This window comes from Myotis myotis, unplaced genomic scaffold (assembly GCF_014108235.1).
Source record: "Myotis myotis isolate mMyoMyo1 unplaced genomic scaffold, mMyoMyo1.p scaffold_m19_p_5, whole genome shotgun sequence".
NCBI classification, from domain to species: Eukaryota; Metazoa; Chordata; class Mammalia; order Chiroptera; family Vespertilionidae; genus Myotis; species Myotis myotis.
Genome location: NW_023416357.1, coordinates 64,817,593 through 64,845,300, shown reverse-complemented (window position 1 = coordinate 64,845,300; position 27,708 = coordinate 64,817,593). Strand labels below are relative to the sequence as shown.

General features: G+C 40.0%; 1 long non-coding RNA gene across 2 annotated transcripts; it reads left to right on the top strand.

Annotated features, from left to right (window-relative positions):
* LOC118656991 lies at positions 1–26,542 on the top strand. 2 transcript variants are annotated; one of them, XR_004967790.1, is made up of 3 exons: positions 1–159; positions 10,695–10,869; positions 26,411–26,542. It is a non-coding gene; the product is annotated as an uncharacterized LOC118656991 (long non-coding RNA). The 2 variants fall into 2 exon arrangements; XR_004967791.1 differs by lacking the exon at positions 1–159 and adding an exon at positions 10,237–10,273.
* The last annotated feature ends 1,166 nt before the right edge of the window (positions 26,543–27,708 follow it).

Sequence of the window (27,708 nt, the reverse complement as noted above, 5' to 3'; positions counted from 1 at the left end):
AGCATGCATTAGTATGCTGCATACAGCCTGGGAAAAGTGTACTGCTGGGCTTCTTTCCGCCTTAGAAGTCCCTCGCAGACATGCCTAACAACAAAGGGAAAACAGATACAGAAAAGCTGAGTGTGTGTTGGATGCCAGAACGCATGTCTGCAACACCAGGTCAGTTGGTTGTGTCAGAATCAGAGGAGAGGTGGGGAGCAGAGGAGACAAAATGCAGTGAGCGGCTGAGGCTGGTTTTTCAAAATCCTTTTTAGAGAATTAACCACCTACTAAGACCTCTGTACTAATTTAAGGAAAATGATAATAGTGGGAAAGGGCAACTCAGTCCAAAGCTGAGCATATAAAGACAGAAAAAGGAAAATAAGTATTGCATGCACTGTTCCACTTTACTCTCATATTATCTATCAGTTGGTATTTTGTCATCTCGTCCTTGCAAACTACCTGAGGCTGCATAGTTTAAATATGTGGGAAGAGAGATGTCTAAGTTATAGCTGGAAAGCCAAGGAGCAGAAAATGTCCTATTAAAGGAATGCCAAAGAGGGAAAGCAGGTCAGTGAGGGAGAGAGCGATGAGGTATGAAGAATGAGGCTGAATGAGATTTTTCTGCAGGTAGACGATGGAGAAGACATCAGGATCAGACTTGCTTAGACTACTCAGCCCTGCAGAAATTCTGGGTCACAGCCTCCTGAGACACATTAGGCCTTACCCATCCTTTCTGTGTGTGTGTTTGGGGGTGGGAGGACTTCTGTTCTCTTTGACGGATTACGTTATGTTCATCACCTTCATTTGCATGGAGGAATAAACTGAGGCCTGAGGAGTCAGTGGAAGGGCCACAACCAGACCCAAGCTTCCCTGATGTGCAGTGTGGTGACCTCCCACCTTTTCAGTTCGCCTCTTCCTGGTGCCTTTGTTTGAAGAACGGAGGTATGATGACTGGCAGCTGAAGTGGAGTTCTCATGCGGAGGAAAGTCTGGAGATGTCAGGTCTCTTACAGATAATAAAGATTGCTCCCAGAGTAATTAAAGGCTTGAGAATAAAAGTTGGCTCAATGTGAAGAAAATACAGAAAATATAACTCAGTTTAGGCAAAAAGGTTGAGGTAATAAATGCCTTTGCTCTCCTACATTTAACATATTCTTTTGGCAATATAAGCTCACTTAACGAAGACCTAGAAGCGATCGCGTGTAACCTTAAATATTAATGAAGGTCATATGTAGCACCAAAGGCCAAAAACAAAAACAGAATATGGAAGAGAAGCAATTAACATCAACAATTCCAGATGGTCAAACTAAAGGGCTCTTTTTACAAGTCAAACTATAAACTATGTAAATTAATCAGTAAAACACATCACTAAAGATTGAGACTAGAGACTATACCCAGTGTAAACCTTCAAATAATTCAGAAGCAAGTTCTTACCTGGAACCACAGAGAACTATAATGACATACCCTGGCTTTCTCAGGCCTTAGCAACCTATGAATATAAAGGTGTAAAATTTCTTTAATTTTTAAACCCTCTAATCCCACTGTTATATACTCCACGTGCACAAAACAGTGTTCACAGGGCTCTGGATCTTAGTTATTTCCGCCTCGGGCTATATCATAAGAGGACATATGGTTTTTCTTCCCTCTAGTTCCTCTATTGTGAATGGCTCCCCCTCAAAAAGCCACTTGAGAGTGTGCTTGGCTGTTGACACTGTGCCTGATGTCAAAGAGAAAATATTCAAGTTCACGCTAAGGGTTCCCTGGGTTCTACCCTGTCCCATTGAGTCACTCTGCACTCAAAGCGCCGCACTGGATTGTGCAGGGGCAGGGAGATTTCCTCCCCAACCTCAACTGGAGTGGCTTTGTCAACTGGGCCACAAAGTACAGTACATCTCATACATCTGAGTTTCTTTCCCTTGTGGGAAGGACTTGTTTACCCTCTGCCTGTAAACCTTCTCTCTTTTAGTCTCAGAAGTCAGACATAGGCCAAGAAAGGAGAAGAGTACCTGAAACAGCATGATGCTATAGTCCCCCTCCTCATCTATCCTGCAGGTGCCCACAGCAACCTTCCTTGAATAAGCCATGTCTTCCTGGCACATACTCTCAGGTAACAGAGTGGGCTGTGCATCTCCAACCTGTCCATCAGACATGCTCCTTATGTCCTGAATATCAGCAATGCTCACAGTTCATTCATTCAGTCAGTCAGTCCATCAGCCAGCAAATACTTACTGGAAGTCTACTCTATACCTGTGGTCAGCAAACCACGGCTCGCGAGCCACATGTGGCTCTTTGGCCCCTTGAGTGTGGCTCTTCCACAAAATACCACATGCAGGCGTGCACGTACTATTGAAACTTCATGGCCCATGTGCAGAAGTCAGTATTTTGTGGAAGAGCCGATATTTTGTGGAAGAGCCACACTCAAGGGGCCAACGAGCCACATGTGGCTCGCGAGCCACGGTTTGCTGAGCCGTAGTTTGCCAACCACTGCAAGTGCAATAGTGAACAAAAGCAGACCTGGTCTCTACACCCATGAGCAAATTATGCATAAGGGATTAAGGGAGCCCCAGACGAAAGGGTCAGGTAAGACTTCCTAATGGGAGGTCAGTGAGGGAAAGGAGAAAAGGATGGGATTTCCAGGAAGAGCAAATAGCCTGGGAAAAGGCACAAAGGCAGAAACAGCAGGACCTGCTCAGAGATCCACGGAAAGTTGAGTTTGGCTTATGAGAAGGGTTTGAGCAGACAGAGGCCAGGAATATGACAGGAGATGAAGTGGGACAGGCAGAAACTCTGAAGACTGTAAGAGGAGCCTTGTGGGTAAAGCTAAGGCATTGGAACCTGGTCCAAAAAGGAGAGGGGGATAATGGAGCATTAAAAAGAGAGACAGTGAATGATTTGCAATTTTATTTTATTTTACTTTCACCCTCCCACCATCTGCAACAGTGAAATGTACTGAGATTTCAAAAGAAAACAACAAAAAACCTATAGTGATGACTCTATTTTGTCATTTTCACAGGTTTATTTCTTCAAAAAGTTTATTCTCTGTCATTACACTGCTTTGTGTTTTGGTGGGCAATAAGCCATTCCAGAACTAAGCTAAAACTAATATTTTTAGAGATTTTTGTGGCAATACATGTGATACAGATAGAAGACTGATAGAGAGCAGGTTTTTGTGAAATACCATATTTATTGAACATCAAAAATAAAATAGATAATATAAAAAGATAGCTTTACTCTTAAAACAAGCTGATCATCTTAGAATATAGATCATTTTTATTAATATTTTAATGTTATGTCTGATACATGCAAAAGATTTTATCATATATTCATGTTATAAAGCATAATATGTTCAACTCTCATGAACATACTATCCAATGAATACATTATGAATAAGTTTCATCTACCTATGTATTTCAGCTCTATCCCATCTCATCCCCTCACCACGAAACAGAGTAAAGCACTATACAGAATTTTATCTTTACTGTGCTTTTTAAAAATACCCATAATAACTGTATATGTACATCTACACGTATTAATTTTTGTGTTTGAACATTATTTTAATTGTGACATACTGTTTATGGTTTTTAAAATATATTTTTATTGATTTTAGAGAGGAAGGGAGAGGGATAGAAAAATAGAAACATCAATGATAAGAATCATTGATCAGCTGCCTCCTGCATGCCTCCTACTGGGGGTCAAGCCCACAACCCAGGCATGTGCCCTTGGCCGGAATCAAACCTGGGACCCTTCAGTCCGCAGGCTGATGTTCTATCCACTGAGTCAAACCAGCTAGAGCTGTTTACGATCTTTTATGACATTTTTTTTACTCTACATTAGATTCCTAAGATTCATTTGTTACGGAGTAGAGCTATGGATCATTCATTTTCAGAGCTGTATAATATTCTGTTCTAGAAATGTAAATCAACTTATACATCCATTTTCTTGATAATGGATTATAAAAATTCTAATTGTTGGCTCTTTTCTATGAGCTTACTGCCTGGGTATATATACAAGAATTTCTCTGGGGTAGATATTAGGTATGAATTACTTACTTATACAGCATTTCCATGTTCATCTTTCCAAGATAATCCCAGTTATTTTCCAAAGTGATTTTCTAATTTACTTTTCCAAGACCATTGTATAAGAATTCCTATTGATCCCTATTTTCTTTAATATTTTGTGATCTAAAGCAATGACAATGGAAATGAAAAGGAAGATAAAAAAGATTTAGGCTGTATTTAGGAAAGAAGTATACAAAGATGTGCTGGGTAAGGAGACATCAGTATGACTCTTAATATTAACTTATAATATTTACCAATATGACAAGTATATTTCAATTTGATCATGATTTTATTTCTATAACTACTGAAACATTTAAATACTTTTTTATGCTTATTGGCGATACACTTACATATCTTTGTCCATTTTTCTATTTTGTTTGTATGTGTGTTTCCTACTGAATGGCAGCTTTTGTTATATACATATATATATTTTCTGAGTATTAAACTTTTGTTGGTTATATGTATAACAAATATATTCTAGTGTTTTATTGTCTTTTCACTTTCTTTATGATGTTTTTTGGTAAACGGTAGTTATTAATTTTAACATAGTTGAATTAATATTTCTTTTATGGTTAGAATCTTTTATACTTTAACAAAACCTTCCCTACCCCAAAAAATAAAAAGTTCTCCTGTATTTTCTTCCTAAACTTTTTCCTCAAAAGTCCAACCCTAGCTGGTTTGGCTCAGTGGATAGAGTGTCAGCCTGCGGACTGAAGAGTTCCAGGTTCGATTCTGGCCAAGGGCATATGCCTGGGTTGCAGGCTTGATTCCTAGTAGGGGGAGTGCAGGAGGCAGCCAATTAATGATTCTCTCTCATCATTGATGTTTCTCTCTCTCTTTCTCTCTCTCTCTTTTCCTCTCTAAAATCAATGAAAATATTTTTAAGAAGTCCTTATCTATGTAAGTTGACTCTTGAGTATAGCCTGAGACAGAAATCCAATTTCTGTTTTCAACTGATATCTAGTTATCCCAGCACTTTTTATTGAATAGTTCTTTCTTTCTCTATTGATCTTCTGTGTTCCCTGTGCTAGATGCTTTCTGTGGCCCTTGGCACCCACTAATTTCCCTTCTTGCTTTTCCCCTGTATTACAAGGACTAACAACCTAAAAATTGAATTTTCCAAACTTCTTTGCCAGGAAGGTTAAGGCTTAGATGCTGTTAGAGAAATGCACCTACACAAATTAAGGAAAAAAAAGGTAGAGACCATTTATTCCCATCAACAATAGCAGAGGAGCTACAGACTTTGGAAGGTAGGTTTTTCAGGAGCCAGATGGACTCAGAATTCCTATGCCAGTCACCAGTCTCAGGGCTGTGATTGAAGAAGGCTGTGACCTCAGGAGGAGTGTCCTAAACTTTGCTGACTTCTGGATGGTGCTAGCAGTGCATTCATTATAAAGTCAAAGGCATGCCTGGGTCCCAAACCTGTGCCCTTCCAGCCCTTCTGTAGTTTTTATATCTCTCTTTTCCCATTTTAAATCCCTCCTATTTAAATACCGAGTTTTTGTTTTCCCTATTTCAACTGAAGAGATAGACCTCTGTCAAAGGTCACAGTTCCTTTTATGAATGGGTCTATTTCTAGGCTTAGCATTACCTGTCACTGGTTGCTTTGTCTGTCCATAAGGCAATCACATACTGCTTTAATAATAGCATCAGAAAAATCTTGATATCAATAAAGCAAGTCTTTTCACCTTAATCTTCTTCACAGATGTCTTGGTTGTTCTTGCTTTTTGATATTATAAACAGGGTAGGGCAAAAGTAGGTGTACAGTTGTTCATATGGGAAGTAATATAATAATTAATAAATAATACAAGAATAAACTCTGTTTTGCTTCCTCACAACTGTACACCTACTTTTTCCATTCTCTTATATACTCTAGAGAAGGGGTGGGGAATGTCTGGCCCTTATGGTCCAAGAAATCATTTTGTCTGGCCCTGTGAGGGCATTAGGGGTGAGCTAATTAAATGTTTGACCAAATAAAGCAGGCTAATTTTTAAGTTGATAATTTTGTATGGCCCACAAATGATTTGATGAATATCCAAATGGCCCTTGGCAGAAAGAAGGTTCCACACCCCTGCTTTAAAGTCATAATTTTTTTGGACTTGCAACAAATCTATAAAGTTTTGGCAAAATTAATACAGATCCACATTTTATTTTTTATTTTATTTTTTTAATATATTTTATTGATTTTTACAGAGAGGAAGGGAGAGAGATAGAGAGTTAGAAACATCGATGAGAGAGAAACATTGATCAGCTGCCTCCTGCACATCTCCTACTGGGGATATGCCTGCAACCCAGGTACATGCCCTTGACTGGAATCGAACCTGGGACCCTTCAGTCCGCAGGCCGACGCTCTATCCACTGAGCCAAACCCGTTTCGGCTATAGATCCACATTTTAGAAGCATTGTTCTAATAGTGGTAAGTCTATTATTAAGTTTGTTATTATTATTAGGGATCAGACTGAAGGGGGAAAAAAGACCAGTTAGAGAGCTACATAAGCAATTGGGTGAAATAAAGCAATGACAATGAAAATGAAGAGATATGTGCTATGTTTAGGAAATAAAGCATAGAAGGATGTACTGATTGAGAAGGGAAATTAATGAGTGACTCAGGTTTCCTTCTGGGCCTCTGGGTGCTATTCTTTAAGATAAATATAGAAACAGCCTGCTTAGGAACAAGGACAATGAGACTAGTTTGGGAGATGTCAGTTCTGGTGACTAAGGAATACTTAAGTGAATGTGAGTGTGAAATCCTGCAGAGAGGAATGAGCTGTATATTTAGAGTTATGAGTCAGCCATATGTACATGGCTGCGGAAGTCAGTGTGGGGAAATGTACTTACACCTGGAAAGAAACCTTTGAGAACACTGTCACTTTTGAGGGATCACAAGAAAAGGAGTCAATGAGGGAGACTGTGAGGAGTGTGAGAAACACAACAGCAAAATTAGTGGAGAAAAATTTTATGAAACATAAAAAAAGAGAGGTTTAAGAAAGAGGAAATTGATAACATTGTCAAATGAAGGAAAAGAAATATATCCACTGGATTTAATAATGAAGTTAATTGGTGGAAATCATTTCATTGCTGTTCTAGGGACAGAAGATAAATCACCATCAGTTGAGGATGAGAAATATATATATATAGTTCTTCAAGAAGTCTGGCTACAAAGGAAAAGAGATATACAACAGTAGCTAAAGGGTGATGGTCAGCAGATATATTTTTAAAGGCATGTTTATACCTTGAATGGAGTAAACAGAATACAAACTGGATGGCTAATGGCCCTGGGTCTCTGTCAAGTCAGAGACAAACTTCAATGCAGGTGGTTGGTTGGGTAGATGAATTAGACTTTGGCAGCAGGGGACAGTCTTTTGCAGAAGATAGGAAACACTGTGAAAGCATGTGTCCTATTGGAAATACGTTTTTTTGTTTGGGACTGTGAAGGTGGGGGAGTTATTTCTTGTTTTTCCAAAAGGATAAGAAGGCAAAGCCATATGCTGAGAGCAGGAGAGGATGGGGCAGAGGAAGGAATCTGAAGAATATTGAAAGTTTGGAATAGCTGCTGAGACAAAAGGGAGAAGTAGCTGACTAGCTTCATGGAGAATGACTCCAGGCAGCACTGAGAGTCTGGTTAAGGATGAAGGGTTTGTCCAAGCTGCTGGATGCTCTTTTCCAGCACAGCCCAGTACTTTGTGACAGCCAGCTGCAGTTTATCCCAAGCCTCATGTACATGACTGGCCATATGCAAATGAAATTAGATACATGTCATGTGATCTCACTTGACTTTTATTGCAAATTGGTGCTGGCTCAGTGGCAGCTAAAGTTGTCAAAACTGGACCCATAGGACGAAACAGAAGAGAAATTGAACAGTAGTATATGACAGGCTAAAAAGCAAAAGAATGTGTGTGTAAGAAAATATTCTTTACCTTTTTGGCTGCTTTTGGCTGCATCAAAAGGCATTAGGAGCAAAAATTATCCTTTGAGTAAGGTTATCAAGTCAGACAACACTATTATTAATAACAACTGGAAAAAAAAAAACATGCAGGAAAAACCACCATCCAAAGATTAATTTGTACAGGATAGTGATTAACCAACTCCAGCAACAGATCAGATATCCTGCTCTTTAAGAAACTTAATAAAACTGTAGGACTTATTGATTTTGCTCTTCCTCTAGGCAGAAATATGCCAAGAATATACACAGAGAAAATAAATAATCTCAAGCTTTCATAAGAAAGCTAAAGCAAATGTGGAGTTACAGGCTCTCAAAGCAAAACCAGGAATGGGGCTGGTTCAGCATGCAGCTAATAATTTAAAGATTCATTACCAAGTGCTTGTGTTAACAAGGATAAAACACCTATCACATGACCTGGAGATTTTTTTCCCCTCTAAAATGTACCCAGGAGAACGGAGACAAAAGAGCAAGTTATTACCTGATGTACTGATAAACCATCTCTGAAGCAGAGATCCATCAGGTACCCCAGGAGAGGCAATTCTAGAGGATTCCAGGGGAATAATTTGATACTTTGTTAATCACTGAGCCTCCAGCAGCACAGCTGTTACTAGGAGATGTGAGGGGTTGGGGCAGAAAGTTCCAGAGGGAGCTGTGAAGCACCAGAGCTTATCTTACTGCCCTGGATGTGAGGTTAACAGGCGTCCGCTGCAAACAGCCTCTGGGACAGCACTAGCTGAGCTGGTCACCCACACTGTAAATTAAAAGTTGTTTCCCAGTTGTTTAACAGGGACAGCGATGTGGCTGGAAGAATGCCTCTCTGTTCATTTCATCAAGAGCACATGTAAACTGCAATCTACAGTAGAAATTAAGGAGAAAAAAATACAAGAATGTTGAGAGGAGTCAGACCACTTGAGAGGCTGATGGTAGAAGAAATGTGACTCAGAGAGCAGAGAAAGGAAATAAATTATTTTGTCTATCCCTGCTTAGCCCTCTCTCCTCTTCTTCTTCTTTGCTATGGGAAAATTCCCTGATCCCCCATGTGCCACAGTCCAGAAGGGAGCCATACTGGAATAGCATTTCCAGAACTTCTTGCCAACTTTCACCTGCTCCTCTTAATAAAAAATACTAGAAGGGACCATCTTTAACCTGAATATCCTATATAATAAAGAGGTAATATGCAAATTGACCATCACACCCTTGCACAAGATGGCCACCCTCATGCAGTCACAAGATGGCCACATGCCATGTCATCACAAGATGGCCACACCCATGTGGTCACAAGATGGCCACGCCCATGTGGTCATGAGATGGCTGTGCCCAGGTCATCACAAGGTGGCCACCACAAGATGGCCGACAGGGGAGGGCAGTTGTGGGCAATCAGGTCAGCAGGGAAGGGCAGTTAGGGGTGACCAGGCTGGCAGGGGAGGGCAGTTAGGGGTGACCAGGCCGGCAGGGGAGGGCAGTTAGGGGTGACCAGGCCGGCAGGGGAGGGCAGTTAGGGGTGACCAGGCCGGCAGGGGAGGGCAGTTTGGGGTGATCAGGCCAGCAGGGGAGTGGTTAGGGGGTGATCAGGCTGGTAGGCAGAAGCGGTTAGGAGCAATCAGGCAGGCAGGCAGGTGAGCGGTTGGGAGCCAACAGTCCCGGATTGTGAGAGGGATGTCCAACTGCTGGTTTAGGCCCGATCCCACAGGGGTCCCAGATTGGAGAGGGTGCAGGCTGGGCTGAGGGACATGTCCCCGCAGTGAACAAATTTCATGCACTGGGCCTCTAGTATATGTTATGGAAAACTCCTATAAAAAAGTCATATTTAATTAGTGACATATTAAAAACTTTCTTCCTACCTAAGATTAGGAACAAAACAAGAATGTTAGTTCCCAGCCAGTGTGGCCCAGTTGGTTGAGCATCTTCCCATGCACCAAGAGGTCACCAGTTCAATTCCCCTTCAGGGCACATGCCCAAGTTGCTATCTTAATCCCCAGTAGGAGGCATGCAGGAGGCAGCCAATTGATGTTTCTCATCCATGTTTCTATCTCTCCCTCTTGCTTCCTTCCTCTCTAAAATAAAAACATCAATAAAAGCATATTTTAAAAAAGGATGTGAATTATCACTGTCATTTACTGGAGGTGCTAAGCAGTGCAATAGAAAATAAAAATAAAATATATGTCTTGAAAGTGTCTTAGTCCATTCAGACTGCTTTAAGAGAAAGCCAAAGACTGGGTGGCTTATAAACAACAGAAATTTATTTCTTATAGTTCTGGAGACTGAGAAGTCCAAGATCAAGGTGCTGGCAGGTTGGTATCTAGTTCCTGGTTCATACACAGTCATCTTATTATTGTGTCCTCACAAGGCAGAAAGGGCAAGAAATCTGCTTTATGAAAGCACTAATCTCATTAATAAGGGCTCTACTCTCATGACCTAATCATTTGGAACCTAGCCTAATGCCTGACATATCAGTGCTTAATAAATATATGAATGAACGAGTGAATGAATAAAGTCTGCCTTAACTATCTAACCAAGTACTGTAACAATCTTATGAATAGATATGCATGAAAAGTAAACCCTATACAGATGTAAATGATTGTAGTTCAATGCATAGGAAAAGCCACAGAATTGTTTTTCCAGTTTGTCTTATTCACTCATAAAGGAATATAGAACACACCACTTGATTTTTGAAGAGCCATAATAACTAAAGGGTTTAAAAAATATTTTCAGAACCTTTGCTGAAACTCATGAACTCTGTGAAGACAGACAACTGACTGAACAAAATATAAATCCAGTCAGAAGTGACAATAAAACACTTGTCATGGAGACAGAAGCAATGTTTAAGAGAAGCAGCCTTCAGGATTGAAAAGCAGTCTCACTGCCTCCTCCAAAACTCAGCGGGTGGGTAAGTAATGTGAAAGGAAACTGCATGTCCTACTACTATAAATGAGGCAATTAGACTATCTGTTGAACACACATTTATGAATAGTGGTGCTGGCAAGCCTCTTTAAAAAAATGTATCTGTTTCTTTTGTGCAGAAATGTATAATCAAACTGTCCCCTCTTTGTACAGATCATGGCTTTCTGTTTATACTATTAAAGCTAATTTTCACTCTATTTTAATAAAATAGAAGAGCTCTAGTCAATCTACAGTGTGTCAATATGGCCATCAATGCCTACAGAAACATCATGTTTTTCCTCAGGAACATTTAGCATCCATCTCAGACACCAGCACAGAGGAAACTGTATACAGAAGGAGCATGATTGACTCCAAGGATTGGATCTGGGCTGTAGAGCTCCAAGTTAGCAGTTCAAATCCAGCCTGGAGTAAAAAGGATAAAAATACTTCCAGGTGTTATGTACTTAAATCAAGTTTAAGCCTTGATGCATCTCCCTGAGGCCAGGGATAACAATACCTATATTTTAGTATCTTGTTGGCAGCCCTGAAGCAAGAACAAGGTCTATAGAGCCAGGAGACTCAACCAGCTCTTTATCCCACATCCACCAGCATTTCTTAGACCTCACTCAGTGTCCTAAGATGCCAAGAAGATTTTTCCACTTAAGATCTCTTCCAAATGCTTAATCATTACCTCCCACCACCGGGTACTGGAAAACAAAACTGGAAATTTAAAAAGAAAAGCTATTTAATGTTTTACTTTTCAAATAGTGAGATGATTTAAAAAAAAAGGGGGGGGGAGAGAAAAAAAAAGAAATTTAAATTCAGAATGATAAACTTTCATGTACTTGGCCATGAATACATAATTTCTCTGATAAACTTTAAGATTTTGCCCAGGGTAAAAATTCACCCTATTATGAATGTAACGGAGTTCCTATAAATATGATACATGACCTACTAACTTGCATACTGAATTAGATGCTGAGACACTGCTGAATCACAAACACCTGCTCCTGAATTTCTGTAAATACATTAGGTATGAAATCACAGTGAACACCAGCAATGTAAATCATACCAAACTCAAACCGGAAAACACCTTATGGGTGAACAGATACATCACCAAGCAAATTAAAATCTTGATATATTACCACTGTTAAAATTTGCTAAACACAATTACACAGACCCTTACATTTTCAATATCACCTCATATAATTCCTGATGTTTTATTCAGTTCCATTTTCTGAGATGACCTTATGACTTGAACAAAGAGTTATAAAGGAATGGTGGGCCAGGTATGTGGTTTGATCAAAGAGAATGCCTTTGGGCTGCCAATCAGCAGATACTCAGAACCTTGTCCTGACTCTGCTAGTTTATCTCATCTGCATAACAATGGTGAGAAAGCAGGGTAAATGAGGCATTATGAATGGTTCCTTAGGGCTCTGCATTCTAGAAAATGTGAAATAGGCTTTTAAAATAATTTAGTTATTGTAAATTAGCTTTATATGGCCTTCTTAAGAAATATTAAAATGCTATATTTCTATGCATTAAAATTTTATTTTAAAATAGTGGTTAGTAGGTATTAATTGCCAGGTGATTTCTAGGAATATTTATGCTTCCCTTTATAAATCTACCTTTATTCCAGATTTAAGATTGTAAATTACAGTATATTGGAGTCCAAGAATGTCACTTAGTCACACTCTAAACACATTATTATGCCACTCCAAAAATTTCTACCAAGAGAAATAGACAAGCATAGAGTATTGGGATCCTTTTTACAAAGTTGGATTTTCCTAAATGTAATTTTTCAATCTGAGTTGCACCAAGACTATGTTTTTATTTTCTACATGGAGAAAGTACAGGAAAGGTGCTCAAAAAGTCCTAAGGCATAAAAAAAACCACAAACAATAAAAATTAGTTCCACTTGATTCTCTTGACACATTTCTGGGAGTAGTAACTTTTCTGGAACTTCTGAATTAAAACTCATTTCACTCAGGCAAGGATAAGGGAAGCTGGTGGACATTTCAATTCATATTTAAGAGATAATCCTTTATTTTGTCATTTTTTTTACACAATCCAAAAGACTTTTAGTGTGGGGCTTACACAAGTGTTCTTACAGTCTGATGGAGCCAATGTGATAGTTCATTTTACACAACAACTTAATTCATCAAACATTTTTGTGGATGTTTCTGTGAGGGTTTTTTTGTTTGTTTGTTTGCTTGTTTGTTTGTTTATGAGATTACTATTTAATCAGTGGACTTTGAGTAAAGCAGATTGCCCCCCATAATTTGGATGGGCCTCATCCAATGAATTGAAAGTCTGAATGGAACAAAACATTGACTTCAATTGAAGAGAATGAATTCTGCCAGCAGACAGCTTTCAGTCTTGAACTGCAGTTTTGGCTCCTTCCTGGTTCTCCAGACTTTGGCACACCCTCTGCAGATTTTACTATTGCCCGTCTCCATAATCACATGAGCCAATTTTTTAAAATATATTTTTTATTGATTTCAGATAGGAAAGGAGAGGGAGAGAGAGATAGAAACATCAATGATGAGAGAAAGAATCACTGATTGGCTACTTCCAGTATGCCCCACACTGAAAATCAAGCCGGCGACCTGGGCATTTGCCCTTGACCAGAATCAAACCCAGGATCCTTCAGTCAGCAGGCTGACACTCTATCCACTGAGCCAAACCAGCTAGGGCACATGAACCAATTCTTTAAAATCTCTATCTGTTGTAGGTGGCAGGAATGGCACCAGATGTCTGACCCATGGGGTCAGATCAAACCTGGGTTTACCAACCTTGGTACTTGAGTTCCGCCTAAGAAAAGAATTCAGAGCCAAGACTCAAACTCGCTAGAGAAAATTTATTTGGGCAAGCAAAGAGAAATTTCAAGTGGGAGGCTCAAAGAGCTGTCCTTGGGAGTTGGCTAGGGCTCCTTTTGAACCCTTGGAGGGCAGTTAACTGCTTTCTTCTTCAAACTGACCTATCAGGGCCTGTCCTGTCATATTCTGTCCTTGCATGGAAGTTAGATGGGGCTTTCCTCCTTGTTCTCCTCTAAGGGTGGGGATCTAGCACATGACTAACCACATGCCAGGGGAGAAAAGATCAGAAGAATCTGACCTGCATGACTAAAGGCATTCTAGGGTGAAGAGGGGGTTTTAGGGATAAGGTCTCAAATATCTCAAATATCTGCTCTATCAGTTCTTTCTCATTGCTAGGTGCCTAGAATGTTCCACCCTGGTGACCTGGTGAATTCTGTAACTGGCCCATTGTCCTAGTTGTATCTATCTATCTATCTATCTATCTATCTATCTATCTATCTATCTATCTATCTATCTAGCTATCTATACACACACACACACACACACTATTGGTTCCAGGTTCAAACTCCAACTTGGCCATATACTTGTTTTCTAATGTTGACTGAGTTACTTCAATTTGCTGAGCCTACTTCCCCTCCTTTATAAACTGAGGAAAGTTGCCCTGGCCGGCTTGGCTCAGTGGATAGAGCGTCAGCCTGTGGACTGAAGGGTCCCGGGTTCGATTCTGGCCAAGGGCACATGCCTGGGTTGCGGGCTCAATCCCCAGTAGGGGGCCGGCAGGAGGCAGCCGATCAATGATTCTCTCTCCCCATTGATGTTTCTGTCTCTCTCTCCTTCTCCCTTCCTCTCTGAAATCAATAAAGAAATATATTAAAAAAAAAAAAAAAACTGAGGAAAGCAATGTGCCTGCATCCTAGGAGTGCTGCGAAGATTAAATGTGATAATGCACTCAGAGTATTTAATAGAGTTCACAATGGAGGATGGCAATCTTTCTCTGTAGAGACAAATAGTATATATTTTAGATGATGTAGACCAAGTCGCAATGTCCTCAACTCTTGAACAGCTGTTTTCATGAAAAGGCTTATGATCTTTTCAACATTTAAAAATTTAAAAATCATTCTTAATTCCTGAGTCATACAAAAATAGACAACAGGTTAGATTTGGCCCACAGGCCATAGTTTACTAGCCATTGTTTCTAATATATACTAGAAGACTGGTGCATGAAATTCGTGCACCAGGAGGAGGGGGTCCCCCAGCCCTGCCAGTGCCCTCTCACAGTCTGGGAGCCTTGTGATCAATCATCCCAAAGAGGTAGGCCCTACCCACCTGCCACAGTGCTGCTGTGGGAGAGCCTGGGCCTCCCTCTTTGGGGCGATTGTGGAGCCCCCCGATTGATCAATCCCCCTGCCAGCTGGTGGCCTGGGCCTCCCTCTGCTGGGTGATCATGGGGCGATGGCCAGGCCCCTGACCAATTGCATCGCACCCGCCTTGTCTGGCCTGGTGCCAGTGGGTGTCATAGTGTGATTTTTCAGAAGGTCGTCCGGATGGTTGCTCTGCTGTTCGTTCGTTAGGTTGATTTGCATATTATGCTTTTATTATTATAGATCAAACATATAATAAAGATTAACTTTCTTCTATCTTAAACTTCAAAATTATGAAATAATATATGTCTCCTCGTCCCAGAATGTCATTTCTACAGTGTTTCCCTCTCAAAGACATCTTTTCTCTATTTCTTAAAGGGGATCTTGTAACCCTACATTCTCTTTTGCTATGTCCTTCTCAAAATCTGCTATGAGGAAAGAAGCTGACATCTTTTATGATTTGTCCATTATTTTTCCCTTGGGGAGTTCTGTCATATTTTGTCCAGATTCTGTACAGAAGTAACAGTAGAGGCATGTGGCCTGCCTCTGGTCACTCTGAAAGGAGGAGACATTCGTCCCTCCTTTATGTAGAAAAAATTCTTTACCTGACAAAAGGCAGTTACCATGTGCCATGCTACCTGGGACCCCAGGTTATATGGGACCCCAGGTACATGAAGCACTTGAAGTTAAGGAAGCTTTTGATGAAAAAAGCTCACTCCACTCTCCCAGAGAGTTTGCAGTTTCACTAAGTCTCCCTAGTATAGCTTCAAAGCCAATGTTTAATTACGCATAAGTTTTTACAATATCTAGTAGCAGGATATTTGGACACAGATTGATACCTAAATGAAGTTTCCATTCCCCTCATCCCAATGTGTTCTGCTCACTAATAATTTGATTTCTCCTGACTACATAGCTTTTTGCCAACTGTTTATTATGAAAATTTTCAATATACAAAAAAGTTAAGAGAATATTATAATGAATATTAATGCATCCTCCACCTAAGTCATTAACTCTTAACATTTTGCCCTATTTGCTTTATCTATAAGGCATACTTTCTCAATGAAGGGCAGTCTGAAGCATCCTAACATGCACCATCATCAAACTATGCTGGCTGTGTGTCCAAAGGAGAGGGCTGTGGCCCTAACAGGTTTGACTCAGTGGATAGAGTGTCGGCCCAAGGACTGAAGGGTCCCTGCTTCGATTACGCTCAAGGGCATGTACCTTGGTCACAGGCTCGATACCCAGTAGGGGGCGTGCAGGAGCAGCTGACCAATGTTTCTTATCGATGTTTCTATCCCTTCTCCTTCCTCTCTGTAAAATCAAATATATATATATATATATATATAATTTTTTTAAGGAGAGGGCTGCCAATCAGAACACATTGTATGAAAAATCTTAGTGAAAGGAAGGGCAGTTCTGCAAAGACCGAGTCAGCTGTCTTCAGCTCCACAATGAGTGTAGAGGACTATATATGATCACTAATGTTCCCAGGAGCTAAAGAAATTACATAGTTGCCAGAAAAACTATGTAGATTTTTTTCTAGATTTATTTTGATGATTTGTAGATTTTTTATTTTGTAGATTTTTTATTTTGATGAATATAGTAGGATTCTAGATTGTAGATTTTTTATTTTGATGAATATAGTAGGATAAAAGGAAATTCTACACCATCCCTGGAGTCAGAGGGCAATCTGCTTATTAGTAAGAAGAACTATTTGTCAGTTAATGGAGAAATATTTGAATTGAACTCAGAGCAGAGAGGAAGTGAATTTTTCTTAGCATAAGTCAACACAATTAGGTTGCAAAGGGTACATTTATGTCAACAGAAGAGATAGGAATTGCTCAGTAGACCAGTTAGAAGTCTTTGGAAGAAATTCAGTTGTGGAGACAAGAACTAAACAAGTGCTTTTTTTCTTGATACAATGGGGGTAAAAATCAGCTGCAATCCAGAGTGAAAGTCCAGGTCACTTTCACACACAAACACATCACCACCACCACCACCACCACCGGTACCACCATCATAATTCTTGACACCAGGGCTCCTCTTCCTTCCTCCCCAGGAGGTTGGCTTACATAAACACTAGGACAGATGTACCCACTGCTGTGCAGCAGAATTTAAAAGCAGAAAAATAGTCCAGTAACATTTAATGTCTAGGGGATATTTTGTCATATTTTGTCGTGTTGTCATATGTACCTTGCAAGGGAAAATTTAAAAAGAGAGATACTAGAAATTAATACTGGAACATTTCTATATAAAAAAAAAAATGTTTATTCTAAGGATCAGAGGGATAGACCAGGACTCTGGAAGGGGTAAGTCTTCCTATGGGGAGAAAGATCTAGAAAGTGAGAGAATACGGGGGATCAGAAAAAGCTGGAGCCCTGCATGAAACACCCTTCAGAGGCCCCTTGTGTACAACCTCTGCCCTACTGTGGTACAAGGAAATAAAGTGGACAGTGTTAGGATGTGCTACCTCTGGCCTCTCCTGTTTGGACACGTTTTCTGAAATACAAGTGTTTTTTTTTTCTTCCATAACTTGAAGCACACAGCCTGAACCTGCATAAGCAAGATAAGATACACTCCCCAACTTACTAGGGCACTCCCCTCTGCCTGACCAACTTGTACGCCCACCAGATATCCTGCTATCTTCCAAGGGTGTCCTGTTGCTCAGGCAGCTACCCCAGTTGGCTGATGCAACCCTAACCCAGTCCCTATATAAGAGAATATAAACACTCCCTTGATGCTGCCTCTGATATACTGGTCTCAGCCCACTGTGAGACAATGTAATAAAATTTCTTAAACTCTCAAAAGTGTCTCTTGGCTTAGCTCCTATTGGCGCAGATCTAACAGTCAGTTGAAGCACAGAGGTGATTCCCTCCTTCCTAGTCATTTGTCTAAATGCTGAATAGTAACCTTTGAACCTCTCATATCAGTCCAGGAGATGAAAGGTGAGATGATACCCAAGTATCTACCTCATCTTCCGTCATAGGGCTGATCTGAAAATACTAGTATAACTGGTAAGTGAATTCTCAGGCTTTCCTTGGCCCCAGGGTAGCTAAAGACACTAAGGACTTTAATTTTACTACATGGACTACAACATACCTCTGAAAAAAATATATATATATATATTTTCATCTCTTTCATTTCATTTCATGAAAAATATATATATATTTTCATATATATCTCCATCATCAACTCTCTTTCTTGCTAATTCTCTTATAGCAGTTATGCAAAGACTTCTGACACTTCACAGCAGCCTCCCAGGATTCAGGGAGGTTTAACCCCAGCCTAGATTTGGCAGATCCCTTGATTCACACTACTTAATTCCCTCATTTACTCAGTCAGTCAACCAGTGTATATTCAGCACCCACTATGTGCTAGGCACTTTATCTGATGCTACAGTTATAATGAAAAACAAGCTGCTGCCCCGAGAAGCTTGCAATCTCTTAAACAGTTGGACAGAAAACAGAAGATAATCTGTCAATTCAGTTACACCTGAGAAGCATCAACCCACACAATTCAATTCAGTAAGTCAGGAGGATAAAGTAATTACACAGAAGTGGGGGGGGGGGCGTTTTCCCTAAGGCAATTATCATGTAGTCTGTGCTAACCTGGTATCAGGAAGTGTGGGCTACCTATCATAGGTGTGTGGTGGTCTCCATAGTGGGTGTGTCTTTAGGCTTAGTCCAAAATCACTTTGTGTTTTCCCTGTTCTTATTTCTTCTTTTCTCCAACTTTAACCCAAGGGCATTTCATGTAGCATTTTAGCCTGTTTGAAATCACTTCTAGAAAATAGCAGAGTATAAATAAATAAATCCAGACACTGCTAAACTTGCACAAATATTTAATTCCAGAAGACCTTGCACAACTTGAATTTTTCATAAGTCAGAAAAAGGACTTCCTTTCTTTAATATTTTAATTTTCTATTTTTAATCAGCCTTCTTATGCCAAGAAATGGTCCCTGTACTCTGACTGTACTTATTCCTTTCTCTGTCATGATTAAAATGAGAAAATAAGGGTGTGTGGGGAAAACAATAACCTAGATAACACTGTGGTAACTAGAGTTAATTCAGGAGAATCTACACTGAAACTGAAGCAACAGAAGACTTAAAGCAAAAGCCAAAAAAAAAAGCTGCTGCCAACTTCATGCATTCACTTTGATACATTCCTCAATATCTTGTTTTCCAATCATAAACCAATATTTTCTTCATCTCTAAAATGGCATATGTCCTTTATAGTAACCCAGGGAGGTTGTGTCAGGAACTCTCAGACCCTTGCCATATATGACCTCATTTTACATTCCCATGACCTGGGCTCACACGAGGATTACCCTAAATGCCTTTGGTAGACTACATGCAATGAACTCCAGGGACGAGAACTGTGCCTATACAGTTTTAGCCTTCCAAACCTAGGATAGCACCTGGCACGCAATCTATGCTGAATAAATGCTCAGGACTAAGAGACTCTATGGGCTCCAGATGACAGCTCATTCTATCAGAAGTCTCCTAAGTTTATTAAGAGAGCCTTTGTTTTTCTTGGTATCTTTGCAGCTGTTGTTTTGACCTTCAATAACTGCAACCAAGTCAGGAAAATATGAGGGCATAAGAAATTTTTGTGTAATGTTTTATGGTGCGTAGATGGGTTTAATTCCTAGGAAATGTTTTGCTGACCAAGTAATAGTTGTCTGAGATTATATTTTCTTAGACTTTCATTAAAAGATTCTAACTTCTCTGAGCAACTTCAATAAATATTGCAGGGATGATGAAGTTATAGTAAATTGACTCCAGACCTCACCTTTCCTGTAGAAGTTATTAATATCAGGATAAGCTCAAATGTGTAAGAAGGGGAAATGGGTAGGGATGAAAAGAAAGGTTTCCCACTTCAATAAGATTTTGTATTATCCATGGATAATGCTTATCCTTTATTTGATCAAAGCATCATTTCCTCTGTATATTCTCAAAGGTATAACTTTTCCTTAAGAAATGTTATTTGATTCAGTGTGACCACCACCTGTAGAGATTTAAGGTTATGTATAGATTACTCAGGACTCAGAGGCTTCAAAAACATTTTAGCAGCTAAAAAGTTGATAATATAATTTTTAAATGCTGATTAGAATTTGAACAACTTAATGATCCCAAATAAAACTGCATTAATATTGAAAAGTTCTGATGGAGCTAAGAGTATGCAGCAAAGACTTAACTAAGCAAAAGGTTGACTAAAGAGCAAACTGAATCCTTTCACAGCTGAGATGGCTCATCATCCAGCAAAAGGGAAGTCCAGGACCCTGACCTGATTCCATAGGACTGGGGGGGGGGGGGGGGAGGAAGGGGGAGGGAGGGAGAGGGAGAGAGGGAGAGAGAGAGAGAGAGAGAGAGAGAGAGAGAGAGAGAGAGAGCGCGAGAGAGAGCGCGCTATTATGGGAAAGACCAGAATAAAGACCCAGGCCTGGTGGGCCCTAATATTAGGCATTAAATACTCAGTGCAAGCCAGCCTTCCTGTGGCCTCAGAGTTTGATGCATAGGGTTTACTAAAATTGGACTAGCCTATATGCTGGACCTCATTGAGATTTGCAGTGTCACTATAATCAAATCAAGGGGACTAAGAATTCTTTACTCAGTCTAAGTGTCACTTTCAAGTCAGTCAAAACTTCTGGGCTGCCCAGCCAGTGTGGCTCAGCAGTTGGTGGTCGACCCAGGAACCATCTCTGATTTGATTCCTGGTCAGGGCAGCTGCCTGGGTTTCAGGTTCCATCCCCAGTGGGCGGTGTGCAGAAGGGAGCTGATCAAAGATTCTCTCTCATTATTGATGTTTCTCTCTCTCCTCCTTTCTCTCTAGAAAACAATTTTAAAAAATATTTAAAAACACACAAAAAAAGTTCTGGGCCATTCTATTCAGACCTAACTGAATATCCTAAAGGTTGGGGGAGAGAAGAGGGTAAAATCAGTGTTTCTGACCAAAAAAAAAAATGTTACCGCCCCTCCTCTCCCTACTCAGAAACACAGAGGTAGTTGATTTTATCTCCCTTCTAACTGACTGCTGAAACTACCAACCAAAATGTGGAGTTGATCAAGGTTTGACCCATATAGGACCTTCCTAGGATGGGCAGCAATGAACAGTCTCTTATCTTGCCCCCAAGGCACAGGTACAAACATAGTCACCAGGCAACACAGCTGGAAAAGAAAGTCTTCTGACCCTGAAATGGAAAATGAGGCAAGCCAGCTTTTTTCAAAAAGCCCTTCTTTTTTGCACAAGCCCACTTTTTCCCTGTCTTATAAAAGCAGGCAAACAGAGCCGGCCCCCAAGTCAGTTCATAGCACCTTACTTTCCTCTGTGCTGCTTCCCTTTTGCTTGAGCATAAGCTTATAAAATCTGTCTGGAAATTTCTCTAGGGTTTCCTCTCAATTTCTATCTTGGGAATCCCAAGAACCCCAATGCCCATAACATTAAGAAGCTAATATTCTAATGACAAAGCAAGATATTAAAAAATAATTATAAATATGGGAAGCAGGTCAAAAGTTGGACAAAATATTAAAGGCATAAATAACAAGGGAACCAACTCTTTCTGGGGTCCAGGAGAAGACATAATGTTTAAACTGAAAAGTGAGCAGAGGGTTATCAGTGAACAGTGGGGGAGAGTGTTTTAAGCTAAGGAAACAGTACACATGGGCCCCCAAAAGCAAGAATAAGTGAGGTGGACTCAGGTGCTGAAAGAAGTCCATGGTAACTAGAATGTAAGAACAAAGCAGAGGTTAAGAGTTAGGCAGTACCCAATACTGAAGTTGGTAAGCCATGATAAATTATTCCAGATTTATTCTAAGTGCCTCAAACACTGCCAGTTTGGAAAGAAAGTTTATTGACTCCTATTATCATTTCCAGAGGAAAGATAATTACTACTGATGTTACTCTGCATTTCAACCCATGTTTTAGATATAATTTGATTTAAAATTTTGCAATAGAGTCACATATTTGAGAAAAATAGTAACAAAGGAATTTGGTCTTCTAGAAATCACATTCCAGTGCAAATGTTCCCACTGGTTGCTTTTCCTCTATAATGCCCATGATCTGTATAATATTAGCCTGCATTAGGAAACTGTGGTAATGAGTAAAAACCCCCATGCTAATAGAATCAGGTGTATTTCAGTTACTGTGATGCTGAAATAGGACTGGAGTATCAAGGATCTTTATTGCTCAGCTTCCTTCATGCTTGAGGGACAAATCAGGAAGTGAAGAGAAAACAACTCCTCCCTCAGGGTCCTCATTAAGTCTGGTGCAAAGTGAGGTGTTTTAAGTCCTAACCCCCAGAGCTATGGTCAGAAAGCACTGGGGCAGTTACTTGGAAATCCCAGCTTTCACCAGTGGTATTTATTATGCTTTTGTTATTCTTCTAGTTCCCCTCCCACAGGAAAAGATTCCCAAAACACAAATAGCTTCCCATCCCGTTCACAGAGGGATCCCTTTCACTGGGGACAAAAAAGCTTTATTTCATAGACAAAGCTTAAAAGACAACTCCAGGAGGTTCCAGCTTAGACCTTCCAAGGATCTTTTTTATAAGCATTCCCAGGTGCCTCTAAGTCCACCCTAATATAATCCTTCCCTTGAGCAGAAAGGGATTGAAGACACGGAAGGAGAAATTCAAGGGTCTTGAGGATGCAGAGGAAGGGGAAGACAGAAATGTTTGTGTGAAGGTTGGCTGAGGAAGGAATCCTACCTTTCTAGGGGTAGACCTTTTTGCAGACCACCAGTTTGGTTATTTCTAAGACTCTCCTCCAAAGAACAAGAAATACAAGAGAGGAGGTTTTCACCATAATAGTTTTTTTGACAAAATTTAGACCAAAACTATTATGGTCATTGAAGGGAGAACAAAGGCATAAAATAATGTCTTGCTAGGAAATCAAAGCAAGAGGGGGAAAAGACATCACTATAATTAGGTATTTGGCTTCACTCTATTTTAAACTGAGGTTTCCAATATGGTTTTGTTCTCTTCTTGAAAGGGCTAATTATGCTGATGTTCAAAAAAAAAAAACACCTGATTGTTACAGTGGTTTTATTAAAATGTTCTTCTTCAGAAAGCTGGTATAGATGAAAAGCAAGACCAATTTCATTCAACAAAATATTTGATTGTTTTATTTTCAGACTCTAAAAGTAGGAGCATTCATATTTATAGATCCCTGTGTACATATATAGAGAGAGATGTGCACAGAAGCAGCCAATGTCTGCCGTTGGCTTCACTTCCAAGGAAACTGGAAGAATTACTCATGCAAAAATAAGAACAAATAGCCGTCTTCAAAATCATACAGGACAAACAGGAAAATAAGAGATTCCAAGTGGCATCAATGTGCAAAGGCATGTATTTGTTCAGTTGTTTATTAGATTTATGAAACTATGCTTTTTTGTGTGAGACAGACTCTGCAGGGAACCAGGGCAAAATAATGTTTAATTTAAATAGATTGCAAACAACATTGGCTGCCATATATTAGCATCAGCAACTCGCCATAATAAAAAGAAGGTTTTTCTCACTGGGGTTTTGCAATCAGGGCAGGCAGAGAAAATTCTACAAATGAGGACCTTCCACGGGAAAGTTCTGCTTCTCTTTCCCTGAAGGCTGAATTTCCAAACTGTAGCTAGAGCGCTTGGAGTCATGCTAATTGTGATGGTGGCTCCTGGGGAGAAGTACAATTTCCAAGACTGAGGTTGAGTTATTTAGGGACTTAGAGATCAGTGTCTTAGTTAGAATTGCACTAGGAATGAAAAGGGCAGCCTGAGCACACTGGGGCCTCAAATCCCCATAGCTCACTCCACTCTACTTAGCAGTCACAGGGGGACATGCATTATTCCCAGAGGATCTTAAAGGTACAACACTCAGACTCAAATTACAGCTAAATACTGACAGGCTTGGTGAAAACTGCTGACAATATAAAATCACCTAAAATGTTACATAGCATACCTTCCCAGTCCATTTTGCAGCTTAGGTGATTTTTTAGAAAAGTGCCCTCCAGATAATCTTCATTTTGGGTTAAAAGAAAAAAGACAAGAAATCAGCAGCCATGTTGGCAAGAAAGACATGGCAGCCGCTGAGGGGGAGGAAAGGAAGAGGTTAACTTGGATTTAACCAGCAGTGAACTGTTTGATAATATAAACTGAAATGGCCCAGCTCTTCTCAATTATAGGACTGATTACTTTGAGGTATTCCGTTCTTTGGGGATTAAGTCAATTTTTAGAAATAACATTTATTGTTTTTGCCTTCCCAAGAATCATTCTTCTTTTCTCAGTTTTCCTTTAGGGAGCATCCTCTTTTGCATTCCACACCACTGTAGTATATGTCAAGGACTAACCCATTCATCTCCAGCTCCAAGACTGAGCACTTCACCCATTCCTGGCCAGTCAGAACATTTGGTCCCCTTGGCCACAAGAATTAATTCAGTCATGTACACACACACCCACACTGGACCAAGAAGAGCATGAGAGTGAGTCATTGAATTGTTGCTCTAATTAAGTGAGAAGAGCTTTCTCTGGAAAGGGGGTCAGAGGTGACCAAGGCTAGATAATTCTTATTCTGTCTACGCCAACTTGAATTATTTACCCTCACTTGTAACCCAAGGAATGATGATTAATACAGGAAGGAAGCTAAGATGTCTGAAGTATCTGATTTGGGAGGAGGGTGGGGAGCAGAGCACTGTGTTGAGACTAAGGGGTCCCAAGACCTTATTATCACTCTACTACTAACTGCATGATTATAGATGAGTCACAGCCTCCCATCCATGAAATTATGGAAAGAACTAAAAAGTAGAAATTCTAAACATTTTTTAAAAACTCTTTCTCAAATCAAATCTTGCCCCAGTATCATTATCTGAAATAAATAATAACAGGAACAATAAGAGTGCTCACTGAGCATGGATTCTGTAGGAGTCTTGGTTCTAAATGCTTCATGTTCTAAATGCTTCATTATAATCTTCATAAAATCCTATGAGGTGAGTCTGGTTATAAATTCTATTTTACAGAGAAAAAAAAAAGCACAGAGAGCTTAAGAATCTTCCCAGGGTCACATAGCCATACATGGTGGGTCTGGTATAGGATCCAATTCCTTGGTCCGTGCTCTCACCACTTCACTCTTAACCACAGCTCCTTTAGTTGAGGTGAGGTGGGCAGGCTTCACTAGGAAAGCATTAGGCTCGGAAGAGTTTGATAACCACAACATTCTATGACAGCTAATATTTATTCAAACTTCAAATGTTTATGCATATGTGTTCAAGCCTATAATACCAAACATGCAATAAACCAGTTCTAAGACAATCTGCAATAATACTCTGAGGACATTGCTACAGAGCCCCCAAAGACATATCTCCAGCAGTTCATCCTTTAACTCCATAACAATCAACAGGAAGTCTCAAAACTAATTGTTTTTCAAAACAGAGAAAGTTTGAAGTGGGAGTATTGCACCTCCCTCTCTCTCACATGGTTTCATCTGCAGGTACTGCGTTTGAGGCAACAGTCAACTCTAGGAGATGGGAAACCACCATTTGGCCACCATTCCTATAGACCATGAACTATGGGAGACCCAGGAGCTCAGAAGTGTGCTTGGTGCATTTAGGGATATAGTGTAGAGAAATCTAGTCAACAGTTGGAATTACAGACCAGAGATGAGGAAACAGGAGGAAGCTTATGCTTAGTGGGCAACAGATTATTGTTGATGTCGTAGGTATGGTGAAATTACTCACCAAGCAACAAGAGAAAAGAGTCAATGATTTAGAACATCAATATTTCAGGGATGGTAAGAGGAAAAGGAACCAGGGCAGAAATCTAAAAAGGCTTGGTTGCAGAGGTAAGAGAAATATGTTTTGTTTCAAGGTACATAGTTGAGTTCCCCTCTTTTCAATGTTTTACCTTCTTTCCTGAGCCCTCACTTACATACGCACCAACGGCCCAATAGTCACTGTGTGTGATATATGACTTTATATATATTTATATTATTATAAAACATATACTCTTATTTTATGACTATGTGGGCTTTTAGTTTAGATAGATATTATATTGAAATCTCACTTTATTTTTCACTTTTGCCACTTAATTCTTTTCTTGTAAGAATAAAATGGGGTTTTACATCAAATTTGTGGCTTTCTACTTTGATATGGCATTCTGTAGTTACATCTATCATGTTTAAATTTTTCATTCCCAGGATCCTTCCACAAGCAGACATGCTTATCCCTGCTTCATATTATAGTACCATTTATTATCTTCTTGAAGATAATTATTGCATATATTTTAAATTCTTGATCTATTCATTCAGGTTCTGTATAGGAGGCTCACTATTTACCTTTTTTCTTGGTTGTGCTATTAATCACTTGATTGCTTCACCTGTACTTTCCTCCCTTAGCGATATCAGCCATCTTGATTGGTGATGTGTTCACAGTCTGGATTTGATCACCCCGATTGCTTTCTGCATATCAGGTAATCCTGCACCTGAGGAAACTACTCCAAGCACTGCTCTTCTCTAAAAGCTTTTATCATTCAGCTATAACTGCCTAGAACTGAAGGTGTGGGAGGTAAAATAAGAAAATGCCTGAAAGTGGGCCAATCAGCCTACATAGGTGTTTCTCTGCTCCCAGCCCTACCCGTCTCCCTGGCTGGTGTTATCCCATAATCCCCTTCACTCTGCAAACTGGGGTGGTGTTGAAATGTTTTCCTATCCTACTAAGTTGAACAAAAAGTACCCACTAGCCATTCCAGGAAGTGCGATAGGGAGAAAAGTTCACAACTAGGGCTCTCCCTGACTATGGCACCTGGCCTGTCTTTACCTTTATTGGTCATTTCCTATACTTTGTGTCAAAATCATACTCCCTCTTTCACTGTTTCTCACACTCTTTGCTTTCATTATTTAGACCCACAACATGTTCTTTTACTTCTGGGGAATCTCCAGGGTTGGGCTGTGAAACCATCAAGTATGTTATATTAAGTCACCATATTGTGCAGCCCAAGCTCAAAAACTGGGTTTGTCTCCAAAATAGGCCCTGAATTCCCCTAAAGATAGGTGCTGGATCTTTCTATACCCAAACTCCTAACTCCTTGCTCAATATCAGGCAAATCACAGACAACCAAAACAAGTTTGTTGAATACTATGGGTTGAATTGTTTTATTCCCCACCAAAAATATGCTGTAGGCCTAACCTCTATGCTTTAGAGCAGCCGTGGGCAAACTACGGCCCGCGGGCTGGATCCGGCCCGTTTGAAATGAATAAAACTAAAAAAAAAAAAAAAAAAAAAAGACCGTACCCTTTTATGTAATGATGTTTACTTTGAATTTATATTAGTTCACACAAACACTCCATCCATGCTTTTGTTCCGGCCCTCCAGTCCAGTTTAAGAACCCATTGTGGCCCTTGAGTCAAAAAGTTTGCCCACCCCTGCTTTAGAGGGAGGACAATGTGAAGGCAAAAGAGTTCATCATCACCAAACCAGTATTATATAAAAGTAGTGGCCTGGTGCACGAAATTCATGCACATTGAAAGGGAATTAATTAGAGAAAATATTTTAATATTGCTATTTGCCCTTTTTCTATAATAGAAGTGTCAGAGATGAAAGAAAAATTAGTAAAATGTATATGAAAATCTTCCTCCTGTCAGAGTCTGGGGCACGCCTCGGGACCCAGAGTCAAGTCCCTGCCCACCCGCATGCA